The sequence below is a fragment of the Tachyglossus aculeatus genome, chromosome 24 (assembly GCF_015852505.1).
Source record: "Tachyglossus aculeatus isolate mTacAcu1 chromosome 24, mTacAcu1.pri, whole genome shotgun sequence".
NCBI lineage: Eukaryota > Metazoa > Chordata > Mammalia > Monotremata > Tachyglossidae > Tachyglossus > Tachyglossus aculeatus.
In genome coordinates this window covers 8,200,383-8,224,683 of record NC_052089.1, presented here as the reverse complement: position 1 = coordinate 8,224,683, position 24,301 = coordinate 8,200,383, and the positions used below count along the sequence as shown (strand labels likewise).

Below are 24,301 nucleotides of genomic sequence, written 5' to 3'. Positions count from 1 at the left end.
ATATAGAGACAGTCCCTACCCAACAGTGGACTCACAGTCTAAAAGGGGGAGACAGAGAACAAAACCAAACATACCAACAAAATGAAATAAATAGAATACCTGATTACCTTGTAACCTCCCCAGTGCTTAGAACAGTGCTTTGCACATAGTAAGCGCTTAATAAATGCCATTATTATTATTATTATTATCTTGGGGAGGGAAATGCCCACTCTGGCAAGTGGTTTGGGCATTGTTGTTCCTGCCAGGGCGTGGGGAGGGGGGCATCTCTCTCTATTTCTATCGCTTGTCCTGCTGTCGACCCCCGGCCCACGTCCTTCCCCTGACCCGGAATGCCCTCCCTCCACACATCCGTCAAACTAGCTCTCTTCCTCCCTTTTTTTTTTAAATGGCATTTATTAAGCGCTTACTATATGCAAAGCACTGTTCTAAGCGCTGAGAGCTCACCTCCTCCAAGAGGCCTTCCCAAACTAAGCCCCCTTTTCCCTCTCCCCCTCCCCATCCCCCCGCCCTACCTCCTTCCCCTCCCCACAGCACCTGTATATATGTTTGTACAGATTTATTACTCTATTTATTTTACTTGTACATATTTACTATTCTATTTATTTTGCTAATGATGTGCATCTAGCTTTACTTCTATTTGCTCTGACAATTTTGACACCCGTCTACGTGTTTTGTGTTGTTGTCTGTCTCCCCCTTCCAGACTGTGAGCCCGTTGTTGCATAGGGACCGTGTTGCCGACTTGTACTTCCCAAGTGCTTGGTAATAATAATAATAATGGCATTTATTAAGCGCTTACTATGTGCAAAGCACTATTCTAAGCGATGGGGGGGTTACAAGGTGATCAGGTTGTCCCATGGGGGGTTCACAGTCTTCATCCCCATTTTACAGATGAGGTAACTGAGGCACGGAGAAGTTGAGTGACTTGCCCAAAGTACAGTACAGTGCTCTGCACACAGTAAGCGCTCAATAATGTGCATTTAGCTTTAATTCTATTTGTTCTGATGACTTTGACACCTGTCTACATGTTTTGTTTTGTTGTCTGTCTGCCCCTTCTAGACTGTGAGCCCGTTGTTGGGTAGGGACCGTCTCTATAGGTTGCCGACTTGGACTTCAATCAATCAATCAATCAATCGTATTTATTGAGCGCTTACTGTGTGCAGAGCACTGTACTAAGCGCTTGGGAAGTCCAAGTTGGCAACATATAGAGAAAGTCCCTACCCAACAGTGAGCTCACAGTCTAAAAGGGGGAGACAGAGGACAAAACCAAACATACTAACAAAATAAAATAAATAGAATAGATATGTACAAGTAAAATATAAATAGAGTAATAAATATGTACAGATATATATACATATATGCAGGACTTCCCAAGTGCTTAGTCCAGTGCTCTGACCACAGTAGGCACTTAATAAATACGATTGAATGAATGAACCTGTGACCTCTGACTCCAAAGTCTGTGCTCTTTCAACTGAACCACACTGCTTTTCCAGTGCTTCCCAAGCGCTTAGTCCAGTGCTCTGCCCACAGTAGGCGCTCAGTAAATATGATTGAATGAATGAACCTGTGACCTCTGACTCCAAAGCCCGTGCTCTTTCCACCGAGCCACGCTGCTTTTCCAGCACTTCCCAAGCTCTTAGTCCAGTGCTCTGCACACAATCTGCTGTGTGATGTTGGATAAGTCTCTTAGCTTCTCTGAGCCTCAGTTCCCTCATCTGTAAAATGGGGATGAAGGCTGTGAGCCCCCCGTGGGACAACTTGATCACCGTCATTCATTCAATCGTATTTATTGAGCACTTACTGTGTGCACATTCATTGAGCACTTACTGTGTGCAGAGCACTGGACTAAGCGCTTGGGAAGTACAAGTTGGCAACCTGTATATATATATGTACATATTTATTACTCGATTTATTTATTTATTTTACTTGTACGTATTTATTCTATTTATTTTATTTTAATATGTTTTGTTTTGTTGTCTGTCTCCCCCTTCTAGACGGTGAGCCTGCTGTTGGGTAGGGACCGTCTCTATATGTTGCCAACTTGTACTTCCCAAGCGCTTAGTCCAGTGCTCTGCACACAGTAAGCGCTCAATAAATACGATTGAATGAATGAATGAAAGTCACAACTTCTCTGAGCCTCAGTTCCCTCATCTGTAAAATGGGGATGAAGGCTGTGAGCTCCACGTGGGACAACTTGATCACCTTCATTCATTCATTCACTCATTCATTCATTTACACATAGTAAGTGCTTAACAAATGCCATCATCATCATCATATAGAGACGGTCACTACCCAACAAACCTTGTATCCCCCTCCCCAGTGCACATAGTAAGCGCTTAACAAATGCCATCATCATCATCATATAGAGATGGTCCCTACCCAACAAGCCTTGTATCCCCCTCACCAGTGCACATAGTAAGCGCTTAACAAATGCCATCATCATATAGAGACGGTCCCTACCCAACAAACCTTGTAGCCCCCTCCCCAGCACACATAGTAAGCGCTTAACAAATGCCATCATCATCATCATCATCATCATATAGAGACGGTCCCCACCCAACAAGTCTTGCATCCCCCTCCCCAGCGCACATAGTAAGCGCTTAACAAATGCCATCATCATCATCATATAGAGATGGTCCCTACCCAATAAGCCATCATCATCATCATATAGAGACGGTCCCTACCCAACAAACCTTGCATCCCCCTCCCCAGCGCACATAGTAAGAGCTTAACAAATGCCATCATCATCATCAGAGACAGTCCCTACCCAACAAGCCTTGTATCCCCCACCCCAGCGCACATAGTGAACGCTTAACAAATGCCATCATCATCAAATAGAGACTGTCCCTACCCAACAAGCAATCATCATCATCATCATATAGAGACAGTCCCTACCCAACAAACCTTGCATGCCCCTCCCCAGCACACATAGTAAGCGCTTAACAAATTCCATCATCATCATACAGAGATGGTCCCTACCCACGAAGCCTTGTATCCCCCTCCCCAGCACACATAGTAAACGCTTAACAAATGCCATCATCATCAAATAGAGACTGTCCCTACCCAACAAGCAATCATCATCATCATCATATAGAGACAGTCCCTACCCAACAAACCTTGCATCCCCCTCCCCAGCACACATAGTAAGCACTTAACAAATTCCATCATCATCATATAGAGACGGTCCCTACCCAACAAGCCTTGTATCCCCCCCCAGCGCACATAGCGCTTAACAAACGCCATCATCATCATCATCATCATATAGAGATGGTCCCTACCCAACAAGCTATCATCATCATCATATAGAGATGGTTCCCACCCAACAAGTCTTGTATCCCCCTCCCCAGTGCACATAGTAAGCGCTTAACAAATGCCATCATCATCATCATTATATAGAGACAGTCCCTACCCAACAAACCATCATCATCATTATATAGAGATGGTCCCCACCCAACAAGCCTTGTACCCCCCTCCCCCGCGCACATAGTAAGTGCTTAACAAATGCCATCATAATCATCATCATATAGAGACGGTTCCTACCCAACAAGCCTTGTACCCCCCTCCCCAGCGCACATAGTAAGCGCTTAACAAATGCCATCATCATCATCATCATATAGAGACGGTCCCCACCCAACAAGTCTTGTATCCCCCTCCCCAGCGCTCATAGTAAGCGCTTAACAAATTCCATCATCATCATCATCATATAGAGACGGTCCCTACCCAATAAGCCTTGTATCCCCCTCCCCAGCGCACATAGTAAGCACTTAACAAATGCCATCATCATCATATAGAGACGGTCCTTACCCAACAAGCCATCATCATCATCATATAGAGACGGTCCCTACCCAACAAGCCTTGTATCCCCCTCCCCAGCGCACATAATAAGCGCTTAACAAATGCCATCATCATCATATAGAGACTGTCCCTACCCAACAAGCCATCATCATCATCATCATCATCATCATATAGAGACAGTCCCTACCCAACAAACCTTGCATCCCCCTCCCCAGCGCACATAGTAAGCGCTTAACAAGTGCCATCATCATCATATAGAGACGGTCCCTACCCAACAAGCCTTGTATCCCCCTCCCCAGCGCACATAGTAAGTGCTTAACAAATGCCATCATCATCATATAGAGACGGTCCCTACCCAACTTTGCATCCCCCTCCCCAGTGCACTTAGTAAGCGCTTAACAAATTCCATCATCATCATCATCATCATCATATAGAGACGGACCCCACCCAACAAGCCTCGCATCCCCCTCCCCAGCGCACATAGTAAGCGCTTAACAACGCCATCATCATCATCATCATCATCATATAGAGACGGTCCCTACCCAACAAGCCATCATCATCATCATATAGAGACGGTCCCCACCCAACAAGCCTTGTACCCCCCTCCCCAGCGCACATAGTAAGCGCTTAACAAATGCCATCATCATCATCATCATATAGAGACAGTTCCCACCCAACAAGCCTTGCATCCCCCTCCCCAGCGCACATAGTAAGCGCTTAACAAATGCCATCAGCATCATCATCATATAGAGACGGTCCCTACCCAACAAGCCTTGCATCCCCCTCCCCAGCGCACATAGTAAGCGCTTAACAAATGCCATCATCATCATCATATAGAGACAGTCCCTACCCAACAAGCCTTGTACCTCCCTCCCCAGCGCACATAGTAAGCGCTTAACAAATGCCATCATCATCATCATCATCATCATATAGAGACGGTCCCTACCCAACAAGCCATCATCATCATATAGAGATGGTCCCTACCCAACAAGCCTTGTACCCCCCTCCCCAGCACACATAGTAAGCGCTTAGCAAATGCCATCATCATCATCATCATATAGAGACGGTCCCTACCCAACAAGCCTTGCATCCCCCTCCCCAGCGCACATAGTAAGCGCTTAACAAATGCCATCAGCATCATCATCATATAGAGACGGTCCCTACCCAACAAGCCTTGCATCCCCCTCCCCAGCGCACATAGTAAGCGCTTAACAAATGCCATCATCATCATCATATAGAGACAGTCCCTACCCAACAAGCCTTGTACCTCCCTCCCCAGCGCACATAGTAAGCGCTTAACAAATGCCATCATCATCATCATCATATAGAGACGGTCCCTGCCCAACAAGCCTTGCATCCCCCTTCCCAGCGCACATAGTAAGCGCTTAACAAATGCCATCATCATCATCATATAGAGACGGTCCCCACCCAACAAACCTTGCATCCCCCTCCCCAGCGCACGTAGTAAGCGCTTAACAAATGCCATCTTCATCATCATCATATAGAGACGGTCCTCACCCAACAAACCTTGCATCCCCCTCCCCAGCGCACGTAGTAAGCGCTTAACAAATGCCATCATCATCATCATTATCATATAGAGACGGTCCCCACCCAACAAGCCATGCATCCCCCTCCCCAGCGCACGTAGTAAGCGCTTAACAAATGCCATCATCATCATCATCATCATTATTAGTATTAATGGCAAAGGGGGGGGGGGGGGCTGAACGCGGCGCCCCCTACCGGCCGGGCGCGTGCAAAAGGTGCGGGGGTCTCTGTGTGTGTGTGAGTGAGTGCGTGGGGGTGGGCGGGGCGGCGCCCGCAACGGGCCCGCCGATTGGCCGCGGCGGCCGTCGCTCCGGCGGACGGCCAATGGCGGGGCTCGTTGCATCGGGCCGCCGGGCCGCCCCGGCCGCCCCGCACGGGCTGGGAGCCGGGGGACCGGGACGCCGGGGACCGGGGGGGCGTCGCCTACGTAGCCCCGGGGAGAGACGCCCCGAAGCGGGCGAGCGGCCGGAGAGGTAAGCCGTGCCCACTCCCGGGGGGGGGGCGTCCTCCCCAGCCCCCGCGCAGGGCGCCCCCTCCCGGGGAAACTTTGCAGCGGGCGGGGGGTGGGTGGGGAGGACGCCCCCCGGGCCCCGGGGGCGGCGACTACGATGCCGGGCGCGCTGGTAGGCCGGCGGCCGAGCACCCATTCGGGCGTATTTATTGGGCGCTGGCGAAGTGCAAGTTGGCAACGCGGTGGGCGCTCAGCCAGTAGCCGCGGTGGTATCGCCGGGGCAGCGGCTGCTGGGGAGGAGGGAGGGGAGGAAAAACAACAGCCACCCCGGGGGAGCCCCCTCCCTGCCCAGCTTCATCCCGGGGAGGGGGCAGGGCGTGGGCCCCCAGGTGGGTGGGCACCGGCTGGGCACCGGCTGGGCACGGGGGGGGCTCGATCCCTCCCGGCTGAAGGGGCAGGAAGGAGGGCGGCGGGGAGGAGGAGGAGGACGCAGGCCTCGGCCGTTGCAAAGTGCCCTTCCCGGAGGTAAGTTGCTTCCTCCTCCCCCGCTGCCAATTGGCAGGTTTTTGGGGGGGCCCCAGAGGTACAAACCGGACGCTGCAGGAAGGCCCGGCTATTTTTTGGCCGCTCCCGCGGGCTGGGGGAAGCCCCTCCGGCTCCCGGCGACTAAAAGTTTCGGGGGCCGGAGGGAGGAGGAAGGGAGGGCCCCGCTGGGGACCCCAACTGGGGCCCTGGGCTTGGCAAGCCCCCTCCCCGAGAGGAGGAGGAGGAGGAGGAGGACCAGGAGGTGTTTGCAGCCGGATCCCGGACTGCTGGGCAGGCCAGCCTGGTGGCCCCGGGGGGCCACCTTGCCCCTGCCCCCCGAGCTGTCTCTGCAGCCTGTGCCCCCCACCCCCGGGTCTGGCCATCGACCTCCTCCCTGTCCCCCCCCACTTCTTTTATTTTTTTTATCCCCCCCCCCCCCCCGAAGCAAGATGGACTCTCCTCCGTTTCCCTTTCTCCCTGGGTCCCTGTCGGTGCCTTGTCAGCCCTCGAGATCGACATTTTGTACCAAGATGCAAACTTGATGGGGCCCGGCGGCCCGAGTTCGGTTAGAGGGCTCCCTGGGTCTCTCCCCCAGCCCCCCTCCCCACTCGAGGCCCTGCCTCCTCCTCCCTCTCCCGGCCTCGCACTTCCATCAATCAATCAATCAATCGTCTTTATTGAGCGCTCACTGTGCGCCGAGCACTGTACTAAGCGCCTGGAAAGTACAAGCTGGCAGCATAGAGAGACAGTCCCTGCCCGACAGTGGGCTCATTATTATCGCACTCGCCACCAGAGAGAGGCTTTGGGCCAAGGCGGCTTCCACGGTCGGCTCGGATCTCTGATCTGTGGCTTGCAATTTGGGGAGGGGGTGGAGGGGAGACCACTGACCCCCGCCACCCACCTGGAGGGTCGAGGGCCACGGCCTCACCTGGACCGACCGACCGCGAGGCCGGTCCTGCCACCTCGCCGGCCCCGGCTGGCACAGGCCCCGGAGGGCCCTGGGCCACCGACGGTGGCCAACTGGGCACGGGCCGGTCCGGGGGGAGACGTGGCCCTGAGGGTGGTGGCCACCGGGGCCAGTTGGCCAAGTGGTTCTGCGTGTGCGGAATGGATCGACTTTCCCGCTTGGAACATATGGGAAGTGGCGGCTGCGCCCCGGGGTGGGAAGAAGGGAGGGCAAGCTGAAGAAGGAGGGAGATGGAGACACACACACACACAGAGCCAAAATGCATCCTCAAATGGTTGTCGGTTTTGCCCTTTCAAGACACTCCCTGCTGGGCTGGACGCGCCTTTCTGGTTCCCGTCGAGGACGTCGTCGAGAATGTCACGCGGCCCACCTCCCCCCGCGAACCTCGTTGGAGAACAAGGCCTGAGTTTTCGGGGTCTTCCGCCGCGCCGCCCGGCAGATGTCCACAGCCGTGCTGTGCTGATCTGTGCCTTTATTTGATACTTTATAGGTCACCGTCACATGACGGAACGCTTCGAGAAAACTTCATCTTCCTCTGCCTGAGATTTCCATTCGCCTTCCTGGTAAGTAGCCTTCTCCGAGGAGACGGAGGGGGTTTATTCCCCTAAAGACCGGGTTTCTGTCAATCTAGGGGGAAGAGGCCGGGTCTGGTTGGAACATTTCCATTCAGAAGGCCTGGCCTCTCCTGAGTTCTCAGCGCGCGTGAAAATTTATGATGTTGAAGGCTTTGCGATTTAAGGGCTGGATTATTTTTTTTTTATATCGGTCTTTAAGTGTTTGTCTCCTCTCCCGTTAATTTTTTTCCCCACTGCTGATAAAAACCGTGGAGCCCGTTTTGTAACTAAACAACTGAGAGAGAGGAGTTTCAGCGACTAGGACAAACTTCCTGAAGACACGGAGCGGTGCGAGAGTGGGGGTCTGGCCTAGTTAGGTTGGAGGCTTTGGACTCGAGGATCACGGGAGGTTGTGAATTACCGTGGTTGTCACTGGGGTGCGGGCGGGGGTGGGCATCCAGCAGCCTCATTTTCTGGGCGATCTCCAGACTTCGACAGTTCTTGCCCCTTCGAGAACAAGTTCATCCGAGCAGCTCCTCGGCTCGGAAGGCGAGCGAGAGTGACCAGAATGTCCACTTTTCCTCGCCAGAGGTTGACCGAGCCGGGGTTTAATCCAGAGGAACGTTGAAACCTCGTTGCCTCTTGGAGCAAGCGCTCTCTGGGGTGATGGATCGGGAGTCCCCAATCAAAGAAAAAAAAAATATATCCGGGTCTCACTCGAGTTAAGGAAAACTGAGAACGTTGGGCCGAATTGTTCCTTGGGTTGCCACTTCGGGCCGCCTCCAGGCAGCCGTGTGTTTTTGCGGGAGTTTTAACCTAATTCGGCCGCCACATTCTATGTCAGACGCAGAGTGAGAACGCGCTTGCCGCCACAGGCTACTGAATTGGGAAACCGCACGGGCCTCCGTGTGTGGATAGGTGCCGTCCCGTGCACTCCTCGGAACCGTTAATTGCGGAAGGGAAATGTAAAAACTCGAGGATTTACGTTGTCTCTTTTAAGCTGGCATTTCAACGAGTCAGAACTGCAGAAAGATTTCCCCTCCTAGGTCAAGGCGCCTAGAGGTGATGAGACCTCAGAGCCTTCCGACTGATAAATCGACATTGGCCAGTTGGGCCCAACTCAATCCAACGCTGGGCTCGCTCTGCCCCTGAAGCCAAAAACAAACAAACAAATAAAACCCGATGGTTCCTCGGGTAACTTTGTGAAGTTACCCCAGAAAACCACTGCTCAGAGGTTCAAATTCTGGAGCAAAAACTTGAATTTGGCTGACCAGGACAGAAAAACCTGTGGCCTCTTCTTTGTGACATCTCTTTCCCTGAAGTTCTGCACCTGTCTGAAACATTGCATTGCGAGAATTTCTTATTCCAAGTCAGAGGACCTGGGTTCTAATGCCGGCTCGGCCACTTGCCCGTGTGTGACCTTGGGCAAGTCACCTGACTCTTCTGCGTCTCCGTTTTCCTCATCTGCAAAATGGAGGTTCAGTACCTGTGTGCCCCCCTTCTCAGACTGTGAGCCCCATGTGGGACCTGATTAACTGATATCTACCTCAGTGCTTAGTACAGTGCTTGGCACATAGTGCTTAACAAATACCACATCGTTATTATGACTTATTATGATGATTACTACTATTAACAAGGAAGATTAAACCTCACTTACCCATAGGGGAGTTGTAGCAAGAGTGTTTATTCCACAAATGATAGTGACCAGTCCTAATGAAAATCTGGTGAAATGGGGTGTTTTGACTCATTTGAGAAACTCAGGTGTCTTGTAAGAAACTCCATGGGACCTTGGAATTTTGAATCAACAGGATTTGAGATTTGGGCGTAAACCAAAATATTCTTGTTTCCACGTAGCTCATTTAAAAAAAAAAAAGTTTGTGGGGGGTGTTGGAAATCTCTATATGGCTAGAATGTTTAGGTGCATTCTGAATTATAAGAAACACCACATTCGTACCTAAGGACGTCCATAGCTGTCTCACTGAAGCTCACCCAATACTTTAATATCAGTCATTTCACCATTGGAAATAGACTTGTCTGAATCATAGAGGAAAGCGCAATCAGCAGTTTTGGGAAAATAATGATAAAGAAAAAAGCTTCCATTTCTCTCCCAGCACAGATTACTTCGCTGGTTTAATTTTTTGACTTTCAAGAAAAAAGCTGGGTTTAAAAAAGCAGAAGAGTTGTGCTTGGAGGGAGAATGTCTTAGACGTGGGGCTTTTTTTTTTTTGATAAGTTTATAACATTAAGAACCCTCAGTTTTTGCATGGGAAATGCAGCGATCAGTTTTGGTAAATCAGTTCCATAACTTAGAATACTGATTTTTGTAGAGTATAATGAGCCCCATGAAGGGTTTCAGAATTTGTTTAATCAGTTTGCTTGGAAATTGTTCTGAATCTCTGTTCAGGTGGCCAGAAGTGAGGTCTTGCACTTTAAATTTAATCAGCGATTATAGAAAACGATGTTCTTGCTAACATTTCACCGGGTTACGTATTTGGAAGCATCCAAAGTATTCAGATTTCTGCTCCTTCCTTTAATGGTTCCCCAAATAAAAGTATCACCTCTGTTCCCCATGGTACTCTCCCAAGCGCTTAGTACAGCGCTCTGCAGACAGTAAGCGCCCAGTCAATTAGTCAGTCAAATCAGTGGTATTTATTGAGCCTCTACTGTGTGGAGAACACCGTACTAAGCGCTTGGGAGAGTGCAATATGACGGAGTTGGTGATGGATATTCCTGAAGTTTCCGAGTTGCTCTTTGGCTGTGAGAAGCTGCCCTCCTCTCCGACTGTACTACAGGCTTTAGGAACACAGGACAGATACTTAAAAATTCAGTTCCTGCCCATGAGTTTCCAATCCACTGGGAGAAATAAATGGCTCTAACTTGCTCAGTACATAATAGAGAAAAGGATGAGAGCTCAGAGATAAAATGGTAAAAACAAACAACAAGCAATTAAGAACAAAAGGAGGAAAAGATAAACAGTAAATAAACAAATGTAAACATGACTGCTAAGGAGCTTGTGGTGAGGCTAACTGAGAGGTGTATTTATTTTGTACTTTCTCCCTCCTGTGGAATTCACTCAGCACTTGGCTTTTTTTTTTAATGGTATTGGTTTACTATGTGTCAGGTGCTGTACTAAGTGCTGAGGTAGATCTCTTTTCTTGGCTTTTTTTTTTAATGGTATTGGTTAAGCGTCAAAGTAGCTCAGTGGAAAGAGCAGGGGCTCGGGAGTCAGAGGTCATTGGTTCTAATCCCGGCTCCGCCACTCGTTTGCTGTGTGACCCTGGGAAAGTCACTTCACTTCTCTGTGCCTCAGTTACCTCATCTGTAAAAATGGGGATTAAGACTGTGAGCCCCACGTGGGACAACCTGATAACCTCGTATCCACCCCAGTGCTTAGAACAGTGCTTGGCACATAGTAAGTGCTTAACAAATACCATTATAATAATTATTATTGTGTGTTAGGCACTGTGCTAAGTGCTGAGGTAGATCCAGGTTGGACACAGTCCCTGTCCCACATGGGGCTCACAGTCTTCACCCCCATTTTACGGATGAGGGAATAGAGGCCCAGAGAAGTGAAGTGACTTATCCAAGGTTCAAGGGATTAGAATCCAGGTCCTTCTGACTTCCAAGCCCATGCTCTATCCACTAGGCCACACTGCTCCTCTGTGCTGCGAGAGTTTGCTGTGGTCTCCTGCAGAAGAAAAATGGAAGATTTGCGCAAACATTGAGGTCAGCACACAGGTCTAAATGACGGTGATAAGATGGAAGTAATTTTGGTTCTTCTGGGCTATAAGTGACTAATGGATTATGTCTTCAGCAGAAATGAAGATAGGGTGGTTGTGAGACTACTATTAAAATAACTCTTTCATAACACTTTTGAAAGAGTCCACAATTTGTTAAAAAAAAATCTGATTAACTGACAGCTAAAGAATCAGAAAAGGAGTAATTCCCTAAACAGTTAGAGGGGTCATTATCAGCTACTCACCCCTACCAGTACTCTTAAAGAGGACTTTTCATAGTGTTGATGGTAATTAGAGTCCGTGTTAATACCATGACTCAATATCATAATACACATAACAGATATCGAGAACCGCTTCATTAAAACAAGGACGAGTTCATTTCAGGAGTTCCGATAGTTACCATTGCCAAACTCCACTAAATCTTCATGAAACAATCACTTTTTAAACACTTTTTAGCCCATCTAGACTTTGAGCTCGTTGTAGGCAAGGGAATGTGTCTGTTGTATTGCGTTCTCCCAAGCGCTTAGTAATAATAATAATAATAATGGCATTAAGCGCTTACTATGTGCAAAGCACTGTTCTAAGCGCTGGGGGGATACAAGGTGATCAGGTTGCCCCACAGGGGGCTCACAGTCAATCCCCATTTTACAGATGAGGTAACTGAGGCACAGAGAAGTTAAGTGACTTGCCCAAGGTCACACAGCTGGCAATTTCTGGAGCCAGGATTTGAACCCATGACCACTGACTCCAAAGCCCGTGCTCTTTCCATTGAGCCACGCTGCTTCTCTGAGCCACGCTGCTTCTCTGAGTACAGTACAGTGCTTTGCACACAGTAAGCCTTGGGTAAATATGATTGAGTGAAGGACCGGAACATTGTAAGTTTGTCTCACCTCAAAGATGAATATGCTCTTTGAAATTGAGGAAATTAGTATTGTCTGCTCTTCTGCTAAAGGAAAAACAAGATTCCTTAAGTCATATTGATCAAAAGTCTCCCAAAGTCTTGGATTTGCCCATTTTTCACACTACCAGCCCTCTTTGCTGACTTTAAATTTATCCGCCTGAAATTTAAGAGTGATGAAAATTTGCAGGTACGACACTTGAGGTCATAGGGTTTATTTTTTAATGTAAAAATTATAATGTTGATAACCATTGCCCTGAATTTTTTGGGTTTTGTATCATTTTTCCTTAGACTTCCATGAATATATGGGCGGATCTATCTGCTGAAACTTTTTGTGAACATTAAACGTTTTCTCTACAAAGTGTGTTCATTACACACTTGAAAGAGGGTGCTTCTTCTTGGGCTCTGTTTAGAATATCTTCAGGCCGGCACCTAAGAAACTCCATTCAGCGGCTTTTCTATTGATCTGAAGAAAAAAGTAATCAAGAATGCTGGGTGTCTATATACATTGCTATTTAAAGTGCCTGGCATCTTGTAAGCTCTTGACAAATGCGATAGTTATTATTATTATTCAAGCATTTATCTTTTCATCTGAGCACATTTCCATTCTCCGTTTCCAGCTGTTAGTGATTGTTGGGTCAGTGTCCTTTGTAAGCTATGAGCTCCTTGAGGGCAGAGACACTCTCATATCAATCCAGCAATGATACTTATTGAGCGTTCGCTATGTGTGGAGCAGTCAGTCATATTTATTGAGCTCTGACTGTATTCAGAGCACGTACTAAGCGCTTGGGAGAGTACAATGTAGTAGTAAACAGATACATTCCCTGCTCATGAGGAGCTTACAGTCTAATGAAGACAGACATTAATATGAATAAGTAAATTAGAGATAGGTATATAAGTGCTGTGGGGAGCACTTAGTAAAGAGTACTGTACTAAGCACCCTCTGCCCTCTATCCTCCTCCCACAGCCCGGTGATCCCAGGCCTTGGTTTACCCCCCTGATCCGACCTCTTTTTCCTACTCCCAGCCATTACCCCATAAGGTCTGGCTTGGCTTGGTTCCTTTCATGGCATGGTTCTCATAGAACAACCTTTAAAAAATTCTGGTGTCTTGAGCAACACATTTTGGGGTGTTAAAACTAAGCGCTTAGTACAGTGCTCTGAACACAGTAAGCGCTCAATAAATACAATTGAATGAATATATATTTTTGTTTATATTTTGGGGACTAATGTTAGGTATCTTGCCTGTTTTGTTTTGTCGTCTGTCTCCCCCTTCTAGATTGTGAGCCTGTTGTTGGGTAGGGACCGTCTCCATATGTTGCCGATTTGTACTTCCCAAGCGCTTAGTACAGTGCTCTGCACATAGTAAGCGCTCAATAAATACGATTGAAAGAAAGAAAAGAGAACATGGGTCTGGGGGTCAGAAGGTCACGGGTTCTAATTCCGGCTCCTCCACTCATCTGTTGTGTGACCATGGACAAGTCACTTCACTTCTCTGGGCCTCAGTTCCCTCAACTGTAAAATGGGGACTGAGACTGAGAGCCCCACTTGGGACAGGGACTGTGTCCAACTCGATTCGCTTGTATCCAGTCTAGTGCTTAGTCCAGTGCCTGGCAAAGCACTTAACAAATAGCATCATTTATTATTATTACTCCTATAAACTGTCCCCTTCCCAAGAGAAGCAGTGTGGGAGTCAGAAGGATGTAAGTTCTCAGTGGCCTCTGCCACTTACTGCTGTTTGACCTTGGGCAAGTTACTTCACTTCTCTGTGCCTTGGTTCCATCATCAGTAAAACGGGGATGAAGACTGTGAGCCCCATGTGGGACAGGGACTGTTTCCAATCTGACTGTTTTGTATCCAGCCCAGTGCTGAGAATAGTGCCTGGCGCACAGTAAGCGTTTCACAAATACCATAAAAACTTTTTTGTTCCAGAAATTTTGTTTATTGATTGAAATTAGTCTGTAATTACCCCTTGAAGTAGTCTTTTTTTTTCTTGAAAGACCCAAACTTTATTTGACTGAAATTTTCTTTATAGTGCCTCTTGAAATAGTCATTTTGGGGGGAAAGATCCTGGTAACAGCCATCGTGGTCATGCCGTCACCTGCAGAGTGCTTCCTTACATGTCACGTTTTCAAAAAAAAAAACCAGTGTCATTCACTATTCCATTGGCAATATATGTGCAGATTCATTTGTGAGAAGTTTTTATGAGGGTCGGACTCTTCTTTTACAGTGTCTGTTCGTAATGCACTTGAAGGAAAGAGTGCACTTCTGCCATTTAAAATATCCTCAGACATACATCCTGGAAAATCCCATTAAGATGCTTTTCTTTTTTTTTTCTTTTTAAAGAAAAAGGCATATGGAATGGAACATGTGGCAGATAGTGGGAAGGTCGTAAATTTACACAGGGCAAAGACAAGAAAATGCCAAAGTTACGGTACTCAAAGAGATCTCTTTTTGTTTAAACAGTACATTATTCAATACATTTAAAATGCAGATACCTTTTAAATGCCCCAGTAGGAATAATGTGGATGAGCTAGGGTTAAGGGGATTTTAACCTTTTCTTTTTCCTCACTTTTGTGGTTAAATTTACCAGAAAGACATGTCACTGGCCAAGGTTTTTACTTTTTGTTCTTATACAGTTTCATGACCTTTAATCCTTGTAGCAGGGCAGATTATTTGACTTTGTCAGGAATCTAGTCTACAGTGGAGGTTAATTGGTCAGTACCTCAGACCTTTGGTAAGCAGCAGTCAAGTAGCCAATTTGGGGGTCAGTACCGCTCAGCTGCTCTAATTCAAAATCCTTTGGGTAGGTTTTGATTTACAAAAATGATTTTCGTGTCGTCCTCCACGGGTCTGTTTCTTGTGGAAGGTGTGTTTTGGGTGACTGTGAGACTTCCGTATGATGATAATAATAATAATAATATTTGTTAAGCGCATATCATGTGCCCAACACCATATTAAGTACTGGGGCAAATACAAGATAATCGAGTCATACACAGTCCCTGTTCCATAGGGGGCTCTAAGCGGGAGGGAGAGAAAATATTTAGCCTCTCTTTTACAGATGAAGGAATAGTAATAACAGTGATGGTATTTGTTAAGCGCTCACTGTATGCCAAGCATTGCTTTAAGCGGTGGGGTAGATACAAGCTAATCAGGTTGTCCCACGTGGGGCTTACAGACTTAATCCCCATTTTACAGATGAGATAACCGAGGCTCAGAGAAGCTGTGACTTGTCCAAAGTCACACAGCTGATGAGGCAGAGTCAAATTAGAACCCACAACCTCTGACTCCCAAGCCCACACCCTTTCCAGTGAGCCACGCCGCTTCTCACACTTTGCTGAGACACAGTGAAATGAGGTGGCTTGCCCAAGGTCAAAGAGCAGGCAAGTTGCGGAGTCGTCATCTGCCTCCAAGATCCTGTCTAGACTGTATGCTCCTTGTGGGTGGGAAGTGTGTCTATCATTGTGTTGTACTCGTCCCCAGCGTCCAGTACAGTGGTCTGCACACAGTAAGTGCTCAATAAATACAGCTGACTGACGGACAGAGCCATAAATTTAATCTTAGAGCCCTAGTGGGACTCAAGCACCAAAGAGGGTGATACTGCTAAACAGAGTGGTCTGCTTCATGTACAGTGAGAAGAAAAGGCTCTGGAAAGACCCAATGTGTTTGAATACCTGATGACTTTAAATATGACTCTGCTTCCTTCTAATTAGGCCACCTCTGAATCAGGCAGCCCATCAGTGGTATTTATTGAGTACTTTTGGGGTGCAAACACTGCACTAAATGCCGGGGGAGGTTACAACAGAGTCATTAGATGTAATTCCTGCCCACGAGGAGCTTATGGGAAGGCAGACATACTTTACAGAGGAAGAAGGGAAAGTGAACATGCTTATGAGTGACTTTTTTATGGTATTTAAGTGCTTACTCAATTTCAGGCACTGTATTATGCGCTGGGGTAGATACAAGCTAATTAAGTTGGACCCAATCTATGTCCTGCTTGGGACTCACCCTCCTAATCCCCAGTTTACAGATGCAGTAACTGAGGCCCAGGCACACGAAGTGACTCGCCAAAGTCACACAGCAAAGTGGCAGAACTGAGATTAGAACCCAGGTCCTCTGACTCCCCAGGCCCATCCTCTTTCTGTTAGGCCAAGCTGCTTCCTAAGTGAATAATTTAAGCGAATGCTTAATAATAATAATAATAATTTTGGTATTTAAGTGCTTACTATGTGCAAAGCACTGGTCTAAGTGCTTAAATAATATGGCTTGTCCAAAAGTTCTCCAGATGGATGTGAAGTAGTGTTGCCTAGTGGAAAGAGCACAGGTGTGGGAGTCAGAGGACCTGGATTGTAATCCCAGCTCCCTTGGGCAAGTCAGTTCACTTCTCTGTGCCTCAGTTTCTCACCTGCAAAATGGGGAATTCAGTATCTGTTCTCCCTCTAGACTGTGAACTCGCTGTGGTCAGGGAATGTGTCTGTTATAGTGTTATAGTGTATTCTCCCGAGCACTTAGTACAGTGCTCTGCACACAGTCAGCGCTCAATAAATATGATTGCCTGACTAGATTCCCTCCTACTTAGTCTGTGAGCCCCATGTGGGACCTGATGATCTTAGTGTAGTATAGAGAAGCAGCGTGGCTGAGAAGCAGCATGGCTCAGTGGAAAGAGCACGGGCTTTGGAGTCAGGTCATGGGTTCAAATGTCAGCTCCCCCAATTGTCATCTGTATGACTTTGGGCAAGTCACCTAACTTCTCCGTGCCTCAGTTACCTCATCTGTAAAATGGGGATTAAGACTGTGAGCCCCCTGTGGGACAACCTGATCTCACCTTGTAGCCTCCCCAGTACTTAGAACAGTGCTTTGCACATAGTAAGCACTTAATAAATGCCATCATTAGTGAAATGCTGAACAAATGCCACGATATTTTTGTGAGTGCTTAAGTGCATGGTGAGCACAAAAGTAGTTTGGGGGGGACCAAAACCAGGGGAGAGAAGAAATTAATCTGGGATGGCCCCTGGAGGTGATGAAATTTCGGGAGGACTGGGAAAATGAGGAGAGCTGTCATCTGGTGTATGTGTGAGAGCAGACGGGACTAGATTGTAAGTTCGTTGTGGCCAAGGAATGTGCCTGTTTACTGTTATACTATCTGAGGTGCTTACTACAGTGCTGCAGGAACAGTAAACTCTCAATAAATGCGACTGACTGATTAGGAGAGAGAGAGAGGCACAGTGAGTAGGTTGGTTGGCGTGAAGGGACCAAAGAGTGTGAGCTGGAGTGGAGTGAGAGAGAGGAACAGGGTAAATTAGCGGGGAGAGAGGCGATGGAGTCTTCTAAAGCCCATGGTCAGGAGTTTCACTGGATGCGGACAAGATTGGGGAATTATTGGAGATTTTTTAATAGGCAGGGAGACAGACAGAAAATGACGTTCTATGTCAGTGATCCTGGTAGGGGAGTGAAGTACCAACCCAAGAGGAAGAGACTGGAGGTAAGATTTCTAGACTGTCTCCCCCTCTAGACTATGAGCCTGTTGTGGGCAGGGAATGCATCTGTTTGTTGTTGTATTGTACTCTCCCAAGCGCTCAGTCCAGTGCTCTGTGCACAGTAAGCGCTCAGTAAATATGAATGAATGAATCTGTGAGGAGACTGATGAAGACGTGGCTTAGCGGATGGAACTCAGAAGGACCTGGTTCTATTCCCACCTCGGCCACATGTGTGCTGTGTGACCTTGGGCAATTCACTTTGCATTGCTGGGCCTCAGTTACCTTGTATGTAAAATGGGGATAAAGAGTGTGAGTCCCTTGTGGGACAGGGAGTGGGTCCAACCTGATTAAACGCTTAGAACAGTGCTTTGCACATAGTAAGCGCTTAATAAATGCCATCATTATTATTAAAGTTGTATCTACCCCAAAGCTTAGAAGAGTGCCTGTCATATAGTTAGCACTTAACTAGTACCATAACAAGTCAGCTTTTAGCGTGAAGGATCCGTTAACACGTGCCTGAGACCTGAGCTTGGCGCTCAGAAGCTGTTGCTCAGAGAATAACTTTTCTCAGAGGGCATAATTGCTGTGGGCCCCCACATCCATTTATATTTTAATATTAAATAGGTCCTGGTCATTTTAGTAAAGCCAACAGAGAACACGTCTCTTAATTTCTCAGCAAATAACCATCTTGGTCATGTAGAAGCACTCTCCTGAATAGCGACAGTTGCCCCGGGAAGATTTCTGTAGTCGTTGTTTTGGGTTTTTTTGATTTTTGTTTTTTGTACGTTGGGTGTCTCAAACTTAGGCCCTGATTCTGTTTTCAAGATTCTGTGTTAAATGGGGCCGGCTGGGCCTTTTCTCTTATTGTAACTCCTCAAGATCACAACTTGATATTCAGGAGCAATGCAGAAGGCAGTCTTCTCTCCTTTTGACAGTGCAGGAAGGCAGTAAGTGTCAACCCTACTGTTATTAATTACTCCTCTTTGGACCTTGCTGTTGGATTGTCGTGGAGTGGCTAAAGTGCCTCAGTTTCTCTTTGGCATTCTTTGTTGAAGAGAAACCACAACTCCTAAGAATTTTTTTTTGATTTTTGTAATGATGTTCATGTTAGTGTTCAACTCCTACCATGTGCCAGAGAATACTACTAATAATAATGGCATTTATTAAGCGCTTACTATGTGCAAAGCATAGAGAAGTTAAGTGACTTGCCCAAAGTGACACAGTGGTGGAACCGGGATTAGAACCCAGGTCCTTCTGACTCTTAGGCCTGTGCTGCTTCCACTAGGTTCATTCTTTCGTTCATTCAGTCGTATTTATTGAGAGCTTACTGTGTGCAGAGCACTGTACTAAGCGCTTGGGAAGTACAAGTTGGCAACAGATAGAGACGGTCCCTACCCAACAGCGGGCTCGCAGTCTAGAGGTTATGCTGCTTGACAACATTTTCCATGTTTGATTTCATCCTCATCTAGTTCTATCTCTCACCAATCTCATCTGAGTTGGGAGGACTCAGGTGGGAAGAGAAGGGGGGCAAAAAGATAAATTGAGTCCTCACTTAAGAGTTGCCAGAGTTTCATTATTCTTAGAGGTTTTGGGGCCTTAATTCCTTTTTAAAAAGTGTATAGTAGTGGACACTTAATCTTTTTTTTTTTTATAAGAGATTTGTTAAGCGCTTGCTATGTGCCGGGCACTGTTCTAAGTGCAGGGGTAAGATAGAAGATAATCGGCTTGAACACAGTCCCTGTCCCACATGGGGCTCACAGTTTCAATCCCCATTTTACAGATGCGGTAACTGAGGCCCAGTGAAGTGATTTGCCCAAGGTCACCCAGCAGACAGGTGGTGGAGCCGGAATCAGAACCCAGGTTCTTCTGATGCCCAGAACCGTGCTCTATCCACTAGGCTACGCTGCTTCTGAGTCTGGTTAGGTTCAGCCATATATCCTGTGGAGACTTGGTCTTATCCAATTTCAAACTTTCAAAATGAGTTGCCGGTTTTAGAGGCTTTGTCGGAAACAGCTCCAACTGACAGTGAACATAGAGAAGCAGCGTGTCTCAGTGGAAAGAGTACAGGCTTGGGAGTCAGGTCAACCAATCAATCGTATTTATTGAGCGCTTACTGTGTGCAGAGCACTGTAGTAAGCGCTTGAGAAGTACTTGTTGGCAACATATAGAGACAGTCCCTACCCAACAGTGGGCTCACAGTCTAAAAGGGGGAAACAGAGAACAAAACCAAACATACTAAAAAAATAAATAGAATAGATATGTACAAGTAAAATAAATAAATAGAGTAATAAATATGTACAAACATATATACATATATACAGGTGCTGTGGGGAAGGGAAGGAGGTAAGATGGGGGGGATGGAGGGGGGGACGAGGGGGCTCAGTCTGGGAAGGCCTCCTGGAGGAGGTGAGCTCTCAGTAGGGCCTTGGGTTCTAATCATGGGTTCTAATCCCAACTCCACCACTTGTCTGCTGTGTGACTTTGGGCAAGTCACTTCACTCCTCTGTGCCTCAGTTACCTTATCTGGAAAATGGGGATTAAGACTGTGAGCCCTAGGTGGGACAACCTAATCACCTTGTATCCCCCCCAACGCTTAGAACAATGCCTCGCACTTAGTAAGCGCTTAACAAATACTGTCATTATTATTATTATTATCGTCATTTGGTAAATTTTGATTCTGACTGTGAATTAGGAAGAGGATGTAAGCTGAAGCTGGAAGACATGAGGTGCCTGTTTTCTTTTCCAGCATTTTGGAATCAGGCTAAGTGGATTCACCAATTCACTTGTGCTTTGTTGTTATTGATGTTGTTTGGGGGAGCCCCACCCATGGATAAATTGAAAATAACAGGTGTAGAGAATTGCCCTGTGTAAACATACAGCCCTTCTTTGATCTAACACTCTCCTCTTGAGTGTGTGTGAATTTTATTGCTGGCATTCTTTAGCCTATTCTCTCTCTTTTCAAGATAACTTTGCCAAATTGTCTTTGGCCTAAGCACTTCCCCGCCCCATCTCAACCTTCGAGCTATTTTGACCGATTTGAACAGGGTGGTTAAAGTCCATTTCAGTTTAGTATTAGATAATGGCAGATGCATGGAGTGTAGCTAATGACAGATCTCTAATATGCTAGCGCAGATTGACCTTTTGCTGAATAGTGTGTGAAAGATCACACTTTGAAAATTAAACGTTTACAGATGTACATAAAAACATTCAAAATATTACTTTGCTAATACATATCGAGAAGCAGCATGACCTAATGGAAAGAGCCAGAGAACCTGGGTTCTAATTCTGGCACAACCACTTACCTGCTGTGTGACCTAGGGCAGTTGAATCAATCAGTCACTCAGTGGTAATTATTGAGGCTTACTATGTGCAGAGCACTGTACTGAGGGCTTGGGAACAGTATAATACAACATAATTAGCAGAGACGTTCCCTACCCATAACGAGCTAACCGTCTAGATGGGGAGACAGACATTAATATGAGCAAAAACCACTTTATAATATGTACTTTAAAAATGTGAGAAGCCCATTTTAGAGAAGCAGCGTGGCTCAGTGGAAAGAGCACGGGCTTTGGAGTCAGAGGTCATGGGTTCGAATTCCGGCTCCGCCACATGTCTGCTGTGTGACATTGGGTAAGTCACTTCACTTCTCTGAGCCTGTTACCTCATCTGTAAAATGGGGATTAAGACTGTGAGCCCCCCGTGGGACAACCTGATCACCTTGTATCCCCCAGCGCTTAGAACAGTGCTTTGCACATAGGAAGTGCTTAACAAATGCCATTATTATTATTATTATTGTTATTATTATGTGATCATAAGTGCTTTGGGGTTGAGGGTGGGGCGACTGTCGAGTGTCCAAAGATTACAGATTGAAGTGTCTAGAGGACGCAGAAGGGAGAGCGAGTCACTTAACTTCTCTGGGCCTCAGTTCCCTCATCTGCAAAATGGGGATTCAGTAACTGTTCTCCCGCCTACTTAGACTGTGAGCCTCATGTGACATCTGATTATCTTGTATCTATCGCAACACTTAATGCAGTATTTGGCACATGGTAAGTGCGTAACAAATACCACGATTGCTATTATTATATTTAGGGAAGCAGCATGGCTTAGTGGCAAGAGCCCAGGCTGGGGATTAAGAGGACATGGGTTCTAATGCCGCCTCTGCCACTTGTCTGCTGTGTGACCCTGGGCAAGTCACTTCTCTGGGCCTCGGTTACCTCATCTGTAAAATGGGGATTAAGACTGTAAATCCTGTGTAGGACAGGGACTGGGTCTAACCTAATTGCCTCCTATCTACCCCAGTGCTTAGAACAGTACTTGGTGTACTTAACAAATACCATAATTATTATTATTGCTATTTGAGCAGGTAACTGTATTGTTGTATTTTTTACCTGTACTCTAAAAGCATGTTTGTAATGTTTTGGTCACTTTTTTGAGATGACGAGAGGACATTAATGCACTTAACATTATTTCCAAAAAGAAACTATCATTGTTTAGCTCTCTGTTTACTTGGAACCAGTTAAGAGTGTTAAGTGGGGTATAGCAATACAGCATTTCACCCAAAGGATTTCTTCACTCTCTTCCAGAGCAACAGTGAACCTTGATTCAGAAGTCTTCCGGCCAATGGCAGCTTTTCCCTCTCAACAGTCCTAGGTAGCGCTTTTCCTTTTTTTTTTTTAATGGCATTTGTTAAGCGTTTACTATATGTGGCAGACACTGCACTAAGTGCTGTGGTAGATATGAGCTAATCAGGTTGGATACAGTCCCTGTCCCACATAGGGCTCACAGTCTTAATCCCCTTTTGACAAATGAGGGAACTGAGGCACAGAGAAGTGAGGTGACTTGCCCAAGTTCACACAGCAGACAAGCGGCAGAGCCAGGATAGGTCGTTCTGACTCCCAGGGCAGTGCTCTAGCCACTAGGTCACACTGCTTCTCTTGATAGAGGCTTTAGGTCTTACCTAAGACAACTGATTGGACAATAATAATATTTATTCATGATAATCAATCAATCAGTCGTATTTATTGAGCGCTTACTGTGTGCAGAGCACTGTACTAAGCGCTTGGGAAGTACAAGTTGGCAACATATAGAGACAGTCCCTACCCAACAGTGGGCTCACAGTCTAAAAGGGGGAGACAGAACAAAACCAAACATACTAACAAAATAAAATAAATAGTATAGATATGTACAAGTAAAATAAATACATAAATTGAGTAATAAATATGTACAAACATATATACATACATATGTAATAGTGATATGTGTGTTAAGCGGGGAAGCAGCTTGGCCTAGTGGAAAGAGCATGAGACTGGGAGTCATGGGACTCCAGGCTCCTCCACTCCCCAGCTGTATAACCTCGGGCAAGTCACTTCACTTCTCCGGGCCTTGTTTTCCACCTCTGAGAAATGGGGGTTCAATACCTGGTGTCCTTCTCCTTTAAACTGTGAGCCCTGTGTTGGCTACGGGCTGAGCCTGTTTCGGCAGCACTTGGCATGTACTACAGTTTGTGTAATTATTATGTGCCAAGCACTGTACTAAAAACTGGGGTGGACACAAGATCATCAGCTTGGAAGTCTTGGGGTGTTTCTTTCCTAGCTAGAAACTCCTCCAGGGACAAGGATGGAGGTAGCCCTTTAGCAGAGACATGTGTTCTGAGTCAGCCCTCGGGTGGAAATTCCCCAGTCCTCTCCTTTCTCTGAAAAAAAAGAATTCTAAAAAATATTGCAGCCGCCAGGATTCACTTCTGAAGCTTTTGGAAGAGGCAGAGGTGGGGTGGTGAGGGTTGGAATCCTCTAGACTGTAAGCTCGTTGTGAGCAGGGAATCAGTCTGTTTTACTATTATATTGTACTTTCCCAAGCGTTTAGTACGGTGCTCTGCACACAGTAAGCATTTAGGAAATACAATAGACTGACTGCCAGAAGTGAGAACTGAGGGTCCCTCGTGGAAGGTGGGGATTAATAACTTGTGGCATCACTGGTAGATGGATGCCTCGTGCCTGCTGTGTGACTTTGGGCAAGCCACTTCACTTCCCTGTGCCTCAGTTTCCTCATTTGTAAAATGGAGATTCAATGCCTGTTCTTCCTCCCTTGGCCTGAGAGCTTCACATGGGGCTGGAACTGTGTCTGACCCCATTAACTTGTGGATTTAGGTCAGTAATAGGCACATAGTAAGCATTTAACAAATACCATAATAAAAAAATAAATCTGATCGTACTGTGCTTACCTCAGCAGTTAGCACAGTATTTGTGCTAAGTCTAGACTGTAGGCTCAGTGTGGGCAAGGACCATATCTACCAATTCTATCAATCAATTGTATTATGTGTTTACTGTGTGTAGAGCACTGTGCTAAGCACTTGGGAGC

At 46.6% G+C, this 24,301-nt stretch overlaps 1 protein-coding gene across 3 annotated transcripts in view; it reads left to right on the top strand.

Moving 5' to 3' along the window:
* The first annotated feature begins 5,765 nt into the window (after window positions 1-5,765).
* Window positions 5,766-24,301, top strand: part of BBX (BBX high mobility group box domain containing) — a 206,886-nt gene continuing 188,350 nt past the window's right edge. The window contains exons 1-2 of one of the 3 annotated variants that reach the window (XM_038766028.1): window positions 5,766-5,810; window positions 7,771-7,843. The gene's annotated coding sequence lies outside the window, so the exon portion shown is untranslated. Of the gene's footprint in view, window positions 5,811-6,296; window positions 6,314-7,770; window positions 7,844-22,527; window positions 22,595-24,301 lie in introns of those variants that run through there. The other 2 variants (XM_038766029.1, XM_038766022.1) reach the window with 2 other exon arrangements.